We start from the raw sequence: 14,569 nt of genomic DNA on the forward strand, positions 1-14,569 counted from the left end.
TTTGCTATCTTACCTTTCTCATTCCTCTTCGTCTTCTTCCTCTACCTCCTCTTTCATCTCAGTCACCTCTCCTCTCACCTACCGAATTTTTGCATTTCCCTCCTGTTTACTTGTCAACCTCTCCCTATTTCCATCTTTCACTCTCACATTTTTCTTACTCCCACACTTCTCGCCTTTCTCCTCCCTTTCCTTAAACATTTCCTCCTATATGTCTTCTCCCTTCTCTTCCCCTCCACCTCCTCCTCCTCCTCCTCCTCCCCTCCCCCTCCTCATCTCTTACTCCATTTCCTCTTCTCTCCACTTCTCAGCCTCTTCAAGGCTGCGTCTGCCATTTCTGTGCCCCTGTGTCAAATAAGCATTTTTAATCCAATTGTCTCTCCGTGGAGAACTGAGTGTTTGTCTTGGTGGAGACAAGAGGAAGGGGAGCCGATCGCCCTCATAGATCAGCTCCACGCTACTCGTGATCATTGATGTCAGGGTCGTTATGAATCAAAGGTCTGGAAACTCAACAGCAGTGATCCAGGCCTCTCCTCCTTCGGGTCGGCTGCGTCTCTCCGTGATTCTGTTGTGAGGAATCTCAGTGCCAAGGTGGGATGAGAATCTATTCTCCTCCTCTTCCTCCTCCTCTTCCTCCTCCTCTTCCTCCTCCTCCTCCTCAACACCATCTTCATCGTCCTCCACCGCTTTCTTCTCTTCTTTCTTCTCCTCTTCTTCCTCCACCTCATCCTCATCTTCATCGTCCTCTACCATTTTCTCCTCCTTCTCTTCCTTATTTGTTCTTTCTCCTCAACCTCTTCCTTCTCATTTATTCCTCCACCTTTTCCTCCTCATCTCTTCCTCCACCTATTCTTCCTCATCTCTTTCTCTACCTCTTCTTCCTCATCTCTTCCTCTCCTCTTCCTTTTCATCTCTTCCTCCACCTCTTCCTCTTCTTCCTCCTACTCTTTCTCTTCTTCATTTCCCCCTCCTCAACACCTTCCATCTCATCTCTTCCTCTACCTCTACCTTCTCCTCCTCAACTTCTTCCTCATCTTCCACATCCTCCTATTCCTTCTCCTCCTCCCCTTCATCCTCTTTCTCTTACTCTTTCTCACCTTCCTCCTCCCCCTCCTCCTCCTCATCACCCTCTTTCTCCTCCTTTATCTTCTTCCTCTTCTTCTTTTCATCCTTCTCTTCATCCTCCTCCTTCTCCTTCTATTCCTCTTATTTCTGGTCGTCTCCTCTTCCTCCTGTTCTTCTTATTTCTAGTCGCCTCCTCCTCTTCCTCCTATTCTTCGTCCTCTTACTCCCCTTCTCCTCCCTCTACTCTCCTCCCTCCTCCTTCACCTCTTTCTTCCTCTCCTATCTTTCTCGTTCTCCTCTTCTTCCTCTTTTTCTCGTCTTACTTCTCCATTCCCCTCTCCTATTCTTTTTTATCTTATTCCTCATCCCTCTCCCTTTCTTCCTCTTTCTCTTCTTCCTCCTTCTCTTCTTCCTCCTCCTCTTTCTCCTGCGTTATTTCCCCTTCCTTCTTCTTTTCCTCCTCCTTCTCCTCCTCTCCCACCTCTTCTTCCTCCTCTTCCTCCTCCATCTTTTCCTCTTCCTCCTCCTTCCTTTCTCCCTCTTCCTTCTATTCCTCTTACTCTTCCTCCTCCTCCTCCTCTTTCTTCTCCTCTTCTTCCTCTTCTTACTCCTTTCCCTCTTCCGCCTCCTTCCTCTCCTTTTCCCCATCTCCTTCTCCACCCCTTTTTCCTCCTCCACCTCTTCCTCCTCATTTTTCTGTTAATTTTCCCCCTTCTCCTTCTCCTCCCCTTCCTTGTTCTTCTCTTCTCCCTTATGTATCTTACATTCCCAATCCCTTTTCACCTCCTGGCTCTCATTCTCCCGCTCTTCGTTTTTCTTTCTAACTTCCTCCCCTCCTTTCACCATTTCTTCCTCGTTGCCCCGATTGTTGCTTCTTGATTCTCTTTCTGCTTTTTCTTCTAATTCTCCTCCTATTTCTAATATCCCATTGTTAATAGTTTTCTTCTCGATTTCCTCTTCCTTTTTTTATTATTCTTTTCTCCTCTGTTTCTGCTTCTATTTTTTATCCTCTTTTTCTTTCTGCTCATTCTTCCTTTTCATTTTCCCTTTCTAGATTGTTCCTTCTCTTCCTGTTTTTCCTAATCCTCCTCAGTCCATCTCTTTCTTGTTCTCTTTCTCTTCCTCCTTTTCTTTTTCTTCTTTTTCCTCCAAACCTTTCTTTTCATTCTCAAATTCTTCACACTCTTCCTGTTTCTCCTACTCACTCTTCTGTTCATATCCTCCTCTTCTTTATCCTACCCCCTCCTCACTTTACTCTTTCTCCTCCCTCTCCTATGCCTCTTCCTTCCCCTCCTCTTCACTATGGTTACTAAAATCTCCTGCCACTCATGAGGAAGCATCACCTAAACTTTATCTCGGCCGGCTGTTGTCGAGGGTCCTGTTTGGAAGAGCCGTAATTATGTCTCATTATATCTCCATAAGAGAATATTCGATGATTTCCCCTACGCCGTCCGCGACTTGGTCTCCTATTTCTCTCCAAGTCAACAAAGCAAACCGGGTTTTTTTTTTTTTTTCTCATTTCCTCCAGACAACTGATCCTCCCCCTCCCTTTCTGTTCCTTCCACCCTTTTATCTTCTCCCCTTCCCCTGTTTTCCTCCCCTTTCCCTCTCCCCTCCAAGGTCTCCTCACCCTACCCCATCTACCCTACAACATTCGCTTATATTCTTTATGCCCCTTTCGCTCCTCCTCTCCTTCCCCTCCTACACCTCCCTCCACCATTCTCTTCCTCCCCTTCACCCTCAGCTCCCCTCTTCTACCGACGCTACACCTCTCTTCCCCCTTACCCTCCCTCCCACTCCTCACTCTTCTTTCTATACCCGCTCTCCTGCTCTCTCGAACCCTCCTACCCTCACTTATTTTTCTCATTTGGCTTTCCATCCATTAGACATTGTCCTGAATGCTTTTTTTTTTCTTACTTGCCGTAGGTAAGTAAACTAGATATAATTTCTAGAAACATATTCTGTAACCTGGTTTAGGAAAAGAGTCTAGCAACAGCTAATGATACTCGCATATATAATGTCCTTTCCACAATAACAGATGGGTCCCTGCCTTCGTAGTAAAAAAAGAAGAAAAAAATCATCATTCCTTAGAGATAGCCTGGCTGAGTTCTGTGTCTCTGATTCAACCACATTTCGAAAATTTCTCCATTTCTTTTTCTCTTCTTTATCTTATCTTCTTCGTTCCCCTCCTTCCTACTACAACCCCCTCTCCTCATCTTCATCTTTTTACCCACTGTTCCTCTTTGGTTTTTTCTTTGCCCTCTTCTTCCTCCTCCTCTTTATTTTCTCTTTTTTCCTTTTCCTTTTCTGCTTAATATACTTCTTATTTTTTCTTCTTACTCTTACCATTACACCATTTTCTTCCTTTACCTCCCACATTCTGTTCGCTTACCTCTCTCTCTCTCTCTCTCTCTCTCTCTCTCTCTCTCTCTCTCTCTCTCTCTCTCTCTCTCTCTCTCTCTCTCTCTCTCTCTCTCTCTCTCTCTCTCTCATCCTTTTCTTCCTGTTCCTCGTCTTTATTTTTTCTCTTCCTCTTCCACCCATGTTTTCTATTTTTTCTTTCTCTTAGTTTTTACTTTTTTGCAGTTTCTTCCTCTTCCTCATCATATTCTTAACCTCCACTTCGTCTTCTGCTCTTCATCAATCTCCTCCTCTTTTTTTTTTCTCTTTTTTCGCCTTTTATTTTTCTTTATTTTTCTTATATTTTCATATTTCCTTGCTATTTTCCTTCTTTTTCATTCTTCGTTTCTTACTATTCTTTTTCTTTTTATTGCTTATCTTCTTGTGCTTCCTTTTATCTTCTTATTTCATTCTGAATCTTATTCTTTTCTTTTTCCAGCGTGCAGCTGGCCGAAGATCAACTTACAATAATTTCGATGTGAGGCGGAAGCGCAGATCAGTTTCATTCAAGGGATAGAGCTCCCTCTGGCTCGTATGACCAAATGCCAAAAAAAAATTGACAACATAAGCCTCATATGTTTAAAGCAGACTTAGATACACGTGCATCTACAACTTAACTTATTTTCAGCAGTAAAATTAATTCATGAAAGACGAAAACAAATCAATCGTTCTGTTTACAGTCATGGAAAGGCATTCAATACCAATCAAAAGATTAAAATGTAGATTTGATATTTCACATTATAAGGTCATTGTTAGAAAACCATAAGAAATCTTACTTTCAATTTTTCTATTTATTGAGTTGCTATTCGTTGGAGTTACATGAGTGAAAATGTAAGAATATCTAATCAATATCATAAATTGAACCTCAGTTACAACGTAATCGAATGAATACCAGACATGTATAAAATGAAATATTGAATAGTTTTCTTACTAAATAATATAGCATGAAAAACAGTTCAATCACATTATAAAAAAAATAATCACAATAGTAAATATAAAGCTCAGTCCTGTCTTCCATGAAAATTTAGAACATGAAAAAAGGTACGAATTAATGCATACTGTGATGACGAGAGACATAACGCTAATATTAAAAGTTTGTAATGTGATGAACATGTAGCGCTAATTACACATAATACTAGTACACAGCGCCTACATGCTTAATGCAAATGATAAGAGACATTATTACCGCTGGAGTATGACGGAGATGAAAAACAACAGCATTAGGTGGTAGCAAAAAAAAAAAAAAAAAAAAAAACTCAGAAAAGTGTCTCGTTTTGAGGCTTCTCACAAAAGGAACATTTGATAATATCAATAGAAACACATATATATAAGAAATATAAGTGATTTTATAGTGAGTTGAGTGTGTTTTGTTCCTTTGTCCTTCGTGTGTAGCGATAAGCGTGCCTAGGGATGCAAGCTCCACCCCCACGCTACGTAAGCTTGGCCACGTTCTTTCTACTCTAGGAGATGATTGGCCGAGACCATGCCCAGCGACTCAAGCAACCTAAGTTGAAGGTGCATCATTACACTCAAGAGAGCACGCATGCAGGTCACACACCACGAACGCAGCACTTCTACTTCTGTAAATCAGGTGACCCGTGTAATCATTACCTATAACCCCACATATTGCAACAACATCCATAGAAACTACATCGCAACATACATATAAACATACACACACGCCCCTAAGCTCTTCCCTCACGTGATCAAACCGAGAAATACCCCTGATTCCTAAGAACGCCTTTTCCTTATACACGCTATACTCCATAATTTAGATTAATAACCATAATTAAATTACAAGAAACAACTACACATCCTTATGATGAAAATATTATACCATATACTAATGTCCAAAACTAGTATCACAAAAGATAAACTGTAAATCAATTGTGAGATTGCCAACCCCCCAAAAAGCATTTCAACATTTTTACTAGTACGAAAGCAGGAGCGTGGGGGGACCGGCAGTCATTAGATGGAAGTAGATCGAGGAAGGTCTGCTGATGTAATTAAATATCAACAGACTTTCGTTATAGTCTTGCTCGTTTGATTATACCAACCAACATACTGGAGGCAGCGAGTACGCCACCCAACTCCGAAATAATTAACACTTAATAATTGAATCCCAGTACCCAGTGAGAGTGAACCAAAAGTGGCTACGTGTACCCTTACCCTTTAGTGAGCAACGTACACATACAAACTTTACCTGCCTACGCGAGTGCATAAGTGTCGAAGTAAATTTCATCTACGTAAAATAACGTAACCGCTAACTGGTTTGGTTATAGTTCGCTTTAAAAGCATTGTGCGGACATAATACGAAATAGACAATCCCCCGTATGCACAAGTGTAACAGTTCGTTCAAACCACCCGCGTCAGCGCAACTCCTAACCCCGATACTACGAACATTTATTTTTCTTTTCAAATGAGCCGCAAACAAATCCTGGCAGAGGATTTGCATCACTCCAAGGTCACCTGCCTAGCTCACACATCGCTTGACAGCCATCTTCACGACATCCTACTACTACGACTTCTGTGATCCTACAGCTAATGTAACTAGGTAGTCTTCAACCCTCTACAACATCCTAGGGTCACCTGCCTAGTTCATATATTGCTTTACAGCTATCTTCACGACACCTACTCCTATGACTTCTGTGGTCCTACAGCTAACACGAATTAGGTAGTCACCCATCTGTAACCATTACTAACCCTCACCAACCACGCACGTGATCCACACACATGTGACAGAGCACTCGCCTTGAGCAAGACTTGCATCTTGCTGACTTCACTTTCCTAAAGCAAAATATCTGACCAAAACACCTGACTAAGCACACACTAAGACAACAGGTTGTCACCACACGAAGATGCCCAATGTCACCAGAGAAACCCATTGAACCTACCCCAATTACATTACCCATAAACTAACATATACATACATTGTCTAACCACACCCACCAACCATACAACTAAATACCATGTATAGAATTAACAACAATGGCTAGAATTGTGAACTAACACGTGTCACATACAACCCGCTAACCCCCTTTATTATCGGATGGCTATGTCGCCGAGACAGCCAGCACTGGTCAGATCAAGAGCCTGCCAGACTCAGATCATCAATGGACTTAATTGTAACCCGTTATATTCAACCAGATCACCTACTGTTCATAAAAGAAGAAATCACCACCAAGGTATTTCTCGTCCGCATTAAGCCCCTCTTATATAACCGCATACAACTGGTTGCACTATCTCTCTACATTATCCTTTACCAGATCTACAACTCAGCGAAGCACCTAGAATTTCTTCTCCCCCTCCCTTTCCCGTAAATATATATATAAAAAACGAGTCCCCGCTTACACAGGTTCCTACCGTAAAACTCATATTTATATATCATCCTTTGTCCTTTTTTGCATAATCCTAATTACACACACACACATACACACACACACACACACACACACACACACACACACATATATATATATATATATATATATATGTGTGTGTGTGTGTGTGTGTGTGTGTGTGTGTGTGTGTGTGTGTGTGTGTGTGTGTGTGTGTGTGTGTGTGTGTGTGTGTGTGTGTGTGTGTGTGTGTGCGTGTGTGTGTACAAATATACATATATGCATATATTCTCATCTATAATTATGGAAACAATTTAAAGACTAAACTCCTACTTATAAAAAGAAAATAATAGGTAAACCCCCACCAACAGCAACCATCAACGGTCTACCCTTTTGCCGTATAGGAACATTCAAGGAATAATGAACCAGTAATGCATTAATTTTGTTTACCCTTTATCTAATAGGTATTTGTGTATATTTTATAATAAATGGTATTTCTGTATATCTATTTTATCAGTTACATTTGTTATTTATAATGTCAGAAATTAACCGATCACGTTCTGTGGCTAGGAACCTGGCCGAATCAGTTGATCATAGCTTTATTAATATCAATAACACAAATGGATCACACTCCCAAACTACCAATATCGCTCCATCTGCAAATGAAAGCCATATAAACCCAACCACAACCCAGACCACTAGCCAACCCAGTACTCCACAGGCGCCCACACGTTCTCCAGGACCAAATACCCCAATCCCCCTACACTAATCCAGAACCACTATATCCTCTCAACCACAAATCCTGACATCCCACTTTTTCAAAAGCAAGTGGCATTTCATTTCGCTAACAATAATATAAACCAGGACAAACACAAAATAAGAATGATAAATACCCATTTTGAGCCTAAAGATGAGTATAAGCAACTTGAACGTCTTTTAGGATCAAAACTAGAATCTGGTCTCTCATACACAAAATATTGATCAGAACTTAAGAAACTGTTCAGTGACAGACCTCAGAATAAATTTCATTTCCTTTTCAAATTCCTGGATTTCATGCGAAACCCCCTCCTCCTTCTTCCACTCCATCGTGTCACAGGTAGCTGAAGTCTCAAAAACAATCAGTGCTTCACTTAATGGTCCCTCCCAATGGGTCTCACAGAATAACCACAATGTGAAGTATTTCAAGGGAAAAGACATACCAAGTCTCTTTGAGCTTTCCATGTTTTTCATGGTCCACCCCACAAAGTGTGAGAGAGAGGCCGAGCGAGTTGACATTGACATAAATGACACCTTCCCATCTAAATACATCCTCGACATAACAGACAAATGTGGAATTGATAGGTTCAGCAAAGCTCAACCAGCCAGAAATTACACATTATCTTCCATAAACAACACACCAACTCACCCTAATCCCCGCAACACAAGAGCACCTATAAATAACAACCTTGGCATCACCTGGTGCGATATCCACAAATCCAACTCCCACAACACACGAGACTGCAGATAACGCCCAAAACAAAATACAGTGTGTTCCCTTCATAACACCACATCGCATTCAGATACAGAATGCAAGGCCCAACTTCTTCTTGCCCTTCTCCTGTCCTTTCTCCTAGCGCTTCTCCTGGATATTCTACTTGTCCTTCTCGTGGCCCTTCTTTTTTCTTTCTCGTGGCCCTTCTTTTTTCTTTCTCGTGGCCCTTCTTCTCTTTCTTCTCTTGTACCTTCTCTTGGCCCTTCTCCCTGCCCTTCTGCTGGCTTTTCTACGGGCCCTTCTGCTGGCTTTTCTACGGCCCTTCTCCCGGCCGTCCACCCGGCCCTTCTCCTGGCTCCTCTCCCGGCCCTCTTCCTGGCCCCTTCTCCTGACCCTTCTATTGGCCCTTCTCTTGGCACTTTTGCCGGCATTTCTCCCGGCACATCTTCCGGCACTTCTCCCGGCACTTCTCCCGGCCCTTCTCCCGGCCCTTTTCCCGGCCCTTTTCCCGGCCCTTTTCCCGGCGTTTCTCTCGGCCCTTCTCCCGGCCCTTCTCCTGGCCCTCCTCCCGGCCCATCTCCCGGCCCTTCTTCCTGCCCTTCTCCCGGCCCTTCTCCCAGTCCTTCTCCCGGCTCTTCTCCCGGCCCTTCTCCCAGCCCTTCTATCGGTACTTCTACCGTCCCTTCTCCCGGCCCTTTTCACGGCCCTTTTCCCAGCCCTTTTCCCGGCCCTCTTTCCAGCCTTTTTCCCGGCCCTTTTCCCGGCCCTTTTCCCGGCCCTTTTCTCTGCCCTTTTCCCCTCTCTTTTCCCGGCTCATTTCCCGGCCCTTTTTTTGGCCCTTGTTCCGGCCCTTTTTCCGGTCTTTTTTCCGGCCCTTTTCCCGGCCCTTGTCTCGACCCTTCTCCCGGGCATTCTCCTGGCCCTTCCATTAACCCTTCTCCCCGCTCTTGTCCCAACCGTTCTCCCGACACTTCTCCCAGCCCTTCTCCGGGACGTTTTTTCAGGTCTTTCTGACGGCTCTTCCTCAGAAACTCCTCATGGCCCTTCTCCTGGCCCTTTTACCAGCATTCCTCCCAGCCGTTCTCCCGACCATTCTCCTGGCTCTTTTTCTGGACCTTCTCCTGGTCATTATCCCATCACTTCTCAGGGCTCTTCTCCTGCCTTTCTCCCGGCCCATCTCCCGGCCATTCTTCCGGCCCTTCAACGGCCCTTCTACCGGTCCTTCTCCCGGTGTTTATATTTGAGTTCTCCCGGTCCTTCTCCGGGTCCTTCTCCCGGCTCTTCTCCCGGCCCTTCTCCCGGCCCTTCTCCCGGCCCTTCTCCTGGTCCTTCTCCCGGCCATTCTTCCGGTCCTTGTCCCAGCCATTCTCCAGGCCTTTGTCCCGGCCCTTGTCCCGGCCCTTGTCCCAGCCCTTCTCCCGTCCCTTCTCCCGGCCCTTTTCCCGGTCCTTCTCCCGGCCCTTGTCGCGGCCCTTGTCCCAGCCCTTCTCCCGGCCTTTTTCTCGGCCTTTGTTCCTGCCCTTGTCTCGGTGTTTATATCTGAGATCTCCCGGTCCTTCTCCCAGTCCTTCTCCCGGCTCTTCTCCCAGCCCTTCTCCCGGCCATTCTCCCGGCCCTTCTCCCGGCTCTTCTCCCGGCCATTCTCCCGGTCCTTGTCCCGGCCATTCTCCCGGCCCTTGTCGCGGCCATTGTCGCGGCCATTGTCGCGGCCCTTGTCCCGGCTCTTCTCCCGGCCCTTCTCCCGGCTCTTTTCCCGGTCCTTCTCCCGTCCCTTCTCCCGAACCTTTTCCCGGTCCTTATCCCGGCCCTTGTCGCGGCCCTTGTCCCAGCCCTTCTCCCGGCCTTTTTCTCGGCCTTTGTCCCTGCCTTTGTCCCGGTGTCTATATCTGAGATCTCCCGGCCCTTCTCCCGGTCCTTCTCCCGGCTCTTCTTCCGGCCCTTCTCCCGGCCATTCTCCCGGCCCTTCTCCCGGTCCTTCTCCCGGCCATTCTACCGGTCCTTGTCCCGGCCATTCTCCCGGCCCTTGTCGCGCCCATTGTCCCGGCTCTTCTCCCGGCTCTTCTCCCGGCCCTTTTCCCGGTCCTTATCCCGGCCCTTGTCGCGGCCCTTGTCGCGGCCCTTGTCCCGGCCCTTGTCCCAACCCTTCTCCCGGCCTTTTTCCCGGCCTTTATCCCGGCCCTTGTCATGGTGTCTATATCTGAGTTCTCCCGGTCCTTCTACCGGTCCTTCTCCCGGCTCTTCTCCCGGCCCTTCTCCCGGCTCTTCTCCCGGCCCTTCTCCTGGCCCTTCTCCAAGGCCATTCTCCCGGTCCTTGTCCCGGTCCTTCTCCCGGTGTTTATATTTGAGTTCTCCCGGTCCTTCTCCCGGTCCTTCTCCCGGCTCTTCTCCCGGCCCTTCTCCCGGCCCTTCTCCCGGCCCTTCTCCTGGTCCTTCTCCCGGCCATTCTTCCGGTCCTTGTTCCGGCCATTCTCCCGGCCTTTGTCCCGGCCCTTGTCCCGGCCCTTGTCCCAGCCCTTCTCCCGTCCCTTCTCCCGGCCCTTTTCCCGGTCCTTATCCCGGCCCTTGTCGCGGCCCTTGTCCCAGCCCTTCTCCCGGCCTTTTTCTCGGCCTTTGTCCCTGCCCTTGTCCCGGTGTTTATATCTGAGATCTCCCGGTCCTTCTCCCGGTCCTTCTCCCGGCTCTTCTCCCAGCCCTTCTCCCGGCCCTCCTCCCGGCCCTTCTCCCGGCCCTTCTCCCGGTCCTTCTCCCGGCCATTCTCCCGGTCCTTATCGCGGCCATTGTCGCGGCCCTTGTCCCGGCTCTTCTCCCGGCCCTTCTCCCGTCCCTTTTTCCGGTCCTTATCCCGGCCCTTGTCGCGGCCCTTGTCACGGCCCTAGTCCCGGCCCTTGTCCCAGCCCTTCTCCCGGCCTTTTTCCCGGCCTTTCTCCCTGCCCTTGTCCCGGTGTTCTATGTCTGAGTTCTCCCGGTTCTTCTACCGGTCCTTCTCCCGGCTCTTCTCCCGGCCCTTCTCCCGGCCCTTCTCCCGGCCCTTCTCCCGGCCCTTCTCCCGGCCCTTCTCCCGGTCCTTGTCCCGGCCATTCTCCCGGTCTTTGTCCCGGCCCTTGTCCCAGCCCTTGTCCCAGCCCTTCTCCCGTCCCTTCTCCCGGCCCTTTTCCCGGTCCTTCTCCCGGCCCTTGTCGCGGCCCTTCTCCCTGCCTATTTCTCGGCCTTTGTCCCTGCCCTTGTCCCGGTGTCTATATCTGAGTTCTCCCGGTCCTTCTCCAGGCCCTTCTCCCGGCTCTTCTCCCGGCCCTTCTCCCGGCCCTTCTCCCGGCACTCCTCCCGGCCCTTCTCCCGGTCCTTGTCCCGGCCATTCTCCCGGTCCTTGTCCCGGCCATTCTCCCGGCCCTTGTCGTGGCCATTGTCGCGGCCCTTGTCCCGGCTCTTCTCCCGGCTCTTCTCCCGGCCCTTTTCCCGGTCCTTATCCCGGCCCTTGTCGCGGCCCTTGTCGCGGCCCTTGTCCCGGCCCTTCTCCTGGCCCTTCTCCCGGCCTTTTTCCCGGCCTTTGTCCCGGCCCTTTTCCCGGTGTCTATATCTGAGTTCTCCCGGTCCTTCTACCGGTCCTTCTCCCGGTCCTTCTCCCGGCTCTTCTCCCGGCCCTTCTCCCGGCCCTTCTCCCGGCCCTTCTCCCGGCCCTTCTCCCGGCCCTTCTCCCGGTCCTTGTCCCGGCCATTCTCCCGGCCTCTGTCCCGGCCCTTGTCCCGGCCCTTGTCCCAGCCCTTGTCTCGTCCCTTCTCCCGGCCCTTTTCCCGGTCCTTCTCCCGGTCCTTGTCGCGGCCCTTGTCCCAGCCCATCTCCCGGCCTTTTCCTCGGCCTTTGTCCCTGCCCTTGTCCCGGTGTTTATATGTGAGATCTCCCGGTCATTCTCCCGGCTCTTCTCCCGGCTCTTCTCCCGGCCCTTCTCCCGGCCCTTCTCCAGGCCCTTCTCCCGGCCCTTCTCCCGGCCCTTTTCCCGGCCCTTGTCCCGGCCATTCTCCCGGCCCTTGTCGGGGCCATTGTCGCGGCCCTTGTCCCGGCTCTTCTCCCGGCCCTTCTCCCGGCCCTTTTCCCAGTCCTTATCCCGGCCCTTGTCACGGCCCTTGTCGCGGCCCTTGTCGCGGCCCTTCTCCTGGCCCTTCTCCCGGCCTTTTTTCCGGCCCTTGTCCCGGTGTCTATATCTGAGTTCTCTCGGTCCTTCTACTGGTCCTTCTCCTGGCTTTTCTCCTGACCCTTCTCTCGGCCCTTCTCCCGGCTCTTCTCCCGGCCCTTCTCCCGGCCCTTCTCCCGGCCCTCCTCCCGGTCCTTGTCCCGGCCATTCTCCCGGCCTCTGTCCCGGCCCTTGTCCCGGCCCTTGTCCCAGCCCTTGTCTCGTCCCTTCTCCCGGCCCTTTTCCCGGTCCTTCTCCCGGTCCTTGTCGCGGCCCTTGTCCCAGCCCATCTCCCGGCCTTTTTCTCGGCCTTTGTCCCTGCCCTTGTCCCGGTGTTTATATGTGAGATCTCCCGGTCCTTCTCCCGGTCATTCTCCCGGTCCTTCTCCCGGCTCTTCTCCCGGCCCTTCTCCCGGCCCTCCTCCCTACCCTTCTCCCGGACCTTCTCCCGGCCATTCTCCCGGTCCTTGTCCCGGCCATTCTCCCGGCCCTTGTCGTGGCCATTGTCGCGGCCCTTGTCCCGGCTCTTCTCCCGGCCCTTCTCCCGGCCCTTTTCCCAGTCCTTATCCCGGCCCTTGTCACGGCCCTTGTCGCGGCCCTTGTCGCGGCCCTTCTCCTGGCCCTTCTCCCGGCCTTTTTTCCGGCCCTTGTCCCGGTGTCTATATCTGAGTTCTCTCGGTCCTTCTACTGGTCCTTCTCCCGGCTCTTCTCCCGGCCCTTCTCCCGGCCCTTCTCTCGGCCCTTCTCCCGGCCCTTCTCCCGGTCCTTGTCCCAGCCATTCTCCTGGCGTTTGTCCCGGCCCTTGTCCCGGCCCTTGTCCCAGCCCTTCTCCCGTCCCTTCTCCCGAACCTTTTCCCGTTCCTTATCCCGGCCCTTGTCGCGGCCCTTGTCCCAGCCCTTCTCCCGGCCTTTTTCTCGGCCTTTGTCCCTGCCCTTGTCACGGTGTTTATATCTGAGATCTCCCGGTCCTTCTCCCGGTCCTTCTCCCGGCTCTTCTCCCGGCCCTTCTCCCGGCCATTCTCCCGGACCTTCTCCCGGCCCTTCTCCCGGTCCTTCTCCCGGCCATTCTCCCGGTCCTTGTCCCGGCCATTCTCCCGCCCTTGTCGCGGCCATTGTCCCGGCTCTTCTCCCGGCCCTTCTCCCGGCCCTTTTCCCGGTCCTTATCCCGGCCCTTGTGGCGGCCCTTGTCGCGGCCCTTGTCGCGGCCCTTGTCCCAGCCCTTCTCCCGGCTTTTTTCCCGGCCTTTGTCCCGGCCCTTGTCCCGGTGTCTATATCTGAGTTCTCCCGGTCCTTCTCCCGGTCCTTCTCCCGGCACTTCTCCCGGCCCTTCTCCCGGTCCTTCTCCCGGCCCTTCTCCTGGCCCTTTCTCCCGGCCATTCTCCCGGTCCTTGTCCCGGCCATTCTCCCAGCCTTTGTCCCGGCCCTTGTCCCGGCCCTTGTCCCAGCCCTTCTCCCAGCCCTTCTCCCTTCCCTTCTCGCGGCCCTATTCCCGGTCCTTATCCCGGCCCTTGTCGCGGCCCTTCTCCCGGCCCTTGTCCTGGCCCTTGTCCTGGCCCTTGTGCCGGACCTTGTCCTGGCCCTTGTGCCGGACCTTGTCCTGGCCCTTGTGCCGGACCTTGTCCTGGCCCTTGTGCCGGACCTTGTCCTGGCCCTTGTGCCGGACCTTGTCCTGGCCCTTGTGCCGGACCTTGTCCCGGCCCTCCTCCCGACCCTCCTCCCGGCCTTCCTACCGGCCCTCCTCCCGGCCTTCCTACCGGCCTTCCTCCCGGCCCTCCTCCCGGCCCTTCCCACGGCCCTCCTCCCGGCCCTCCTCCCGGCCATCCTCCGGCCCCTCTCCCGGTTCTCCTATCGACTCTCGTCTCGGCCCTCCTCCCGGCCCTTCTCCCGGCCCTCCTCCCGCCCTTCCTCTCGTGCCTCCTCCCGGCCCACCTTCTGGCCCACCTCCCGGCCCTCCTCCCGGCTCTCCTCCCAGCCCTCCTCCCGGCCGTCCTCCTGGCCCTTCTCCCGGCCCTCTTTTCGATCCTCCTCCCGGCCCTTCTCCCGGACTTTCTCCTGGCCCTACTCCCGCCCCTCCTCCCGGCCCTCTTCCCGGCCTTCCTCCCGGCTCTCATCGCGGCCCTTATCCCGGCGCTT

Source organism: Oratosquilla oratoria, chromosome 10, assembly GCF_046742065.1.
Source record: "Oratosquilla oratoria isolate Oo_2021 chromosome 10, ASM4674206v1, whole genome shotgun sequence".
Lineage (NCBI taxonomy): Eukaryota > Metazoa > Arthropoda > Malacostraca > Stomatopoda > Squillidae > Oratosquilla > Oratosquilla oratoria.